We start from the raw sequence: 4,968 nt of genomic DNA, 5'->3' as shown, positions 1-4,968 counted from the left end.
ATTATGCAGTAGGTATTCCTTAAAAATTAATAAATATACAAATATCTCTCTATTGTATCCACGACTTCACTCTAGCCAGAAGCCTCCTGGTCTTTTGTTTCTCCTTCTCTTCCTGCTTGCAAGGTAGAAACACGGACATTCTAAAATTTTGTAAGAGTAAACAACTCCCTATGAGATAAATAAAACCCATTTTATGAGATTCTAATGTCCACTCTAAGGAATATAATACAATATGCATATGCATATGCTATATGTTTCCAAAATGTGAATCCACTTTTGAAATTTAAAAGCTAAAGAGCTACATTTATGACCCCCCTAGTAACTGGATGGAGATATATGATTTGGTTTCCAACAACCAGGAGCATTTATGGAAGTCATTGAATGGATATCCATTATTAGAAGTCATTGAATGGATATCCATTATTAGAAGTTCTGAGACTCAGAGTGCTTCTGGGGTCAGGAAAGTTGCAGAAGATTTCCATGTTAGGTGGTGGTGATACAATTGGCATCAACAGAACATCATCTCCTTGAGCAAAATTGACCTGTCAGGTTTGCTTCTGCAACTTGTTAGTTGTGGTTCAGATTAGACTCCGTGACCTACTCTCTCCAAAGAATCTTTAAGCCAATTAATTGCATACACAAAATCCTTCCTACTTCAACTACACAGACATGATTCAGTGTCTTTAGATGAGAACCATCACATGTACCAAACAAACATAAAATTCTCCATATCAATTTATCACCAAGAATGGAATGCCATCTATGTCAGAAGCATTAGAGTTAACAAGGGTCCTTTTTTTACAAAAGCAATTACTCCTAATAGGGAGTATGGTGTTTATTCATTTCGTAAATACTGATTAAGCATTTATTCTGGGCCATGTTTTCTTCTACTGTCAGGATAATTGATGTTGAACAAAACACATACTCTATACTCCTTGTGAATAACTTCCTATATTTTGAGTCTTTACATGCACTTCTTGCATGCTGTAGAGAACCAGTGTTCACAGCAAAATGATTTTTGACCCCTCGGAGAGTTGTTGTCAGGGAATTTAGACTCACAGCTATAATACATCAAGTTTTTGGAAGTACAGAGATAATGTGGAGCAGAGAACAAAAAATAGAGATCCAAGTTTTGTCAAGAAGATAGGGAATTAGTCCAATAGCAATAATACTTAAGAGGCCAGTGAACTTCAGTGTTCTTCTCATCTGGCAAAGAGAAATAATGCATCATTCTTCCTGGAGTTCCCATCATGCCTCAGCAGTATGTATTTGACTAGTATCCATGATGGCTCAGGTTCAAGCCCTGGCCTCGCTCAGTGGGTTAAGGATCTGAAGTTGGTGTGCCTGTGGTGTAGGTTGGCAACTGCAGCTCTGATTCAACCCCTAGCCTGGGAACTTTCTTATGTCTAGGCACAGCCCTAAAAAGACAAAAAAAAATGGTAATCCTTCCTAAAGCTAGACTGAAATATATTTTTATTTATATATATTTATAAACATTACTATCTATTTTATATGAAAGCTATTGGCCAGGTGTGTAGTTTTATTACATTTAAAAGACTGTAATAATAAATTTTTCATAGTAATTAATATTCAAGAGCATTTTGTTTGCTTAACAGCTTATACAGATTTCTAAACTGATATTGCCAATATCTCCATCATTCTACATTTACCAAAATTTAAGTTAGTTATGTTTTGCCAAAGATTACATTATTAGTATCTTAGGTAAGATTTGAACTCAGAACTATCTTCCTTAAAAAGACAATGTTGTCATGCACCATTCTGTACAGTAGGAAAAAAATGTATTAGGGAAATTAAAAAAAAAATAAAAAGACAATGTTCTTTACCATTATTGTATACTACACTTGCCATCCAATTCTCAAAAATGTACATGAAATAGAATATATATAAAATCCACACCAACAAAGGAAAACTGAGACAATTAGGCTCTTAAAGTGAATAAAAAGTTGAGATTATAATAAAAACTATTTTTTGTTACTGAGTTCAAGTTCATACTGCTTGCCCCACCTCGGGGCTGTAAATTGAGAGACAAGATGTTAGGTATAGAAATAGAAACTTTATTGGGAAAGCAAGCACTCTGAGGATATGGAGGACTAGTGTCCCAAAGAAACAACTTGCCTTGGTTTGGATGCTCATTTATTTATAGGAAAAAAAAAAAAAGTGGGGAGAGGTGAGGCAGTGGAGGAAAAGAAGTTGTTGCAAATATTTTCTCATTCTGGCCATATTTCCATGGGCATGTGTTAATTTGTTTATTACTGCAGTAATTCACAGCTAAACAGGATGTTTCCTGGTGCTAAACTAAAGTATTTTAACTTAATACTCAGGCACCAGAGGCAGGATTCCTGGAGATGGGCCATGTGTTATGTTTATTTTAAGTATAGACAACTTCCATTCAGTGATTAATCTTTAGAAGAGCAATAGCATACAAAGGTTAAAGTAAAAGAAGTAGATCCAATATGGATTTGTATTTGTTCTTTCTTATTACAGTTACATCACTTTTAGTGTATATATTTTTTAATATGGAATGCTTCATGAATTTGTGTCATCCTTGTACAGGGGCCATGCTAATCTCTGTATCATTCTAATTTTAGTATATGTGCTGCCAAAGTGGGCACAATTTAGTGTATCCTTATAAAGAAGTAAAGCAGTAGGAGGAAACTGAGAATTAATTAGGTATATATACACTAGTATGTAAAGATTTTCAGAGGGCTAAGCAGAGCAATGTACAATGTTTACACAGAGACATAAACACATGAACAAATGAAAACATGCTTGTACTTGCAAGTTATTAGTTGTATATCAGAAGCAGAGTCATTGAATCTGGAAGTACCAAGACATAATAGTTTGGGATATGTAGGAGTTTTATTCTACTCTTTACTTCTGTTGCATTCCAATTTTAATATTTATTTTTATCCATAATATTTGCAATCTTGAATTAAAAATTATATATGACACTAAAAATTTCATCTGTGAAGCAAATGAAATTGAATAAAGAGGATGGTCCAGATATCATTAACTATTTTATCTAGTACAAAAAAAAATGAAGATAAAGGTTGAGATGCTGACCAAAAATTAAATTAAGAATGATAAAGCAATGAAACTAACTTCAGAAATTTATTAAAAATTAGTGTAACTGTATAAACATTTCATTGACTATTACATTATATGTTATTTATTGACTCCCTACTGTAAATGCATTCCACCTCTCCAGGTGAAGTGACAAACATTATAGAGTTTACATTCTAGCAGAAAAAAACTATAGTTGTTTATGAACTATATAGTTTTTACCTTAATTTTATTATCATAAATCCTTCAGAGAAAGGAAAGTTTGCATCATATTTATGAAGACTTTTACATTCCAAAGAAATATACCCTTATGTTAAATTAATTTCTTCATGAGAGAAAATGCAATTACTTAATACCTGATCTGCCTTTATTTTCTCCAGAGGTTCTTCGTAGCATTAGTCATCTTAGAATTTATTAGACTATAGATTAATGGGTTTAACATAGGGGTTATGACTGTAAAAAACACACTCAATGATTTGTCAATGAGACAGGTCTTGGCAGGTCTTACATATACGAAAATATAGGGAACAAAGAAGCAGACAACCACGGTGATGTGGGAAACACAGGTCTGGAGGGCTTTCCACCTCCCTTCCTGGCTCAGGTTCTTTAGAGAGTGCAAGATGACTTTATAAGAGTTAAGTAAGAGCAGAAACACAATAATGCAGATCATTCCTCCACTGGCCACCACTGTAAGGCCAATGAAATAAGTGTCAGTGCCAATGAGTTCCAATAAGGGATACATATCACACACAAAATGATCAGTGACATTGGGGCCACAGAATGGGAATCCATAAATAGTATTTAATTGAAATACTGAGTGCAGAAAACCTCCAACACAGGACAGCAACAGTAGTGCAACATGCACCTTTTGCCTCATGATAACCAAAAATTGCAAGGGCTTACAGATGGCCACATAGCGGTCATAGGCCATTACTAACAGAAGGAAGACTTCTGATCCACTCAAAAAAATGATCTATAAACAGCTGAGTCATGCAAGATTCAAAGGATATCATATTTTCCCCAAAGAGCAAGTCTGAAATTAATCTCGGGCTAGATGAAGAGGAATAAGTGACATCCATAAATGAAAAAGTAGCAAGAAAAAAGGACATTGGTGAGTTCATGGTCTTGCTGAGAGTTATAGTCATAATAATGAGCAGGTTTCCCACCACAGTAACAATATAGAAGAGCAAGAATATAACAAAAAGGGCTTTTTGTTCTTTTGGATTCTGCGTGAGCCCCAAGAGGATGAAATAAGTTATATTGCTCCTTTGCTTCATCTAGTCTGTAAAGAGGATGACTTCACATATTACATGCAGCTTATCTATAAAATAAGGGAGGGGAACTTTAAAATGAATTATAAGTTTTATCTTTTATCAATTCAATTAAAACAATGAATATGAAGAATTTGTTTGAATCCAATGTGTCATAGTCATTGTGATTATGAAGTTGATGAGGCTCAGTTCTCTCCCCTTTGTAACATGACATATATTGAGGGATCACACAACTCCAGGCCAGTGTAATAAGTGCATTACAAGAATAATGATGCAAGGCTAAGGATAACAGTATAGGAATATATAATTCAAGCTGGAACCAGATAAGGCTTCCTGGAGGAAGCAATGCTTTAGCTGAGTTTTTAAGGAAAAGTGAATGAACAAGAAAGGATGGTGAAATTCCATAAAAACACAATTTATACAGTTTCAAGTATGTAATATTTGAGACCCACTTAAAATGTTTTACATAATCTTTGTAAGTTGATCAAACTATGAATAGGTCACTGCCCAGATTGTCACAGAACCACTAGACTTCTTTCTGAGTGTCTTGGATATCCCTCATTGTCTTGATCAATAAATACTGAAGCAGTTCAGTTTTGTATCTCCAGCCCCT

The 4,968-nt window shown here is 34.4% G+C and overlaps 1 non-coding gene and 1 pseudogene across 1 annotated transcript; both read right to left on the bottom strand.

Annotated features, from left to right (window-relative positions):
- Positions 1-2,531: 2,531 nt before the first annotated feature.
- On the bottom strand, positions 2,532-2,633 carry LOC125113110 (U6 spliceosomal RNA). The gene has a single exon (XR_007131340.1). It is a non-coding gene; the product is annotated as a U6 spliceosomal RNA (small nuclear RNA).
- Positions 2,634-3,451: 818 nt separating this feature from the next.
- On the bottom strand, positions 3,452-4,361 carry LOC125112920 (olfactory receptor 4A47-like; annotated as a pseudogene).
- Positions 4,362-4,968: the final 607 nt, after the last annotated feature.

This window comes from Phacochoerus africanus, chromosome 12 (assembly GCF_016906955.1).
Source record: "Phacochoerus africanus isolate WHEZ1 chromosome 12, ROS_Pafr_v1, whole genome shotgun sequence".
Taxonomy (NCBI): Eukaryota; Metazoa; Chordata; class Mammalia; order Artiodactyla; family Suidae; genus Phacochoerus; species Phacochoerus africanus.
Note: the sequence above shows the minus strand (reverse complement) of the source record. Positions and strands in the feature narration are given on the sequence as shown.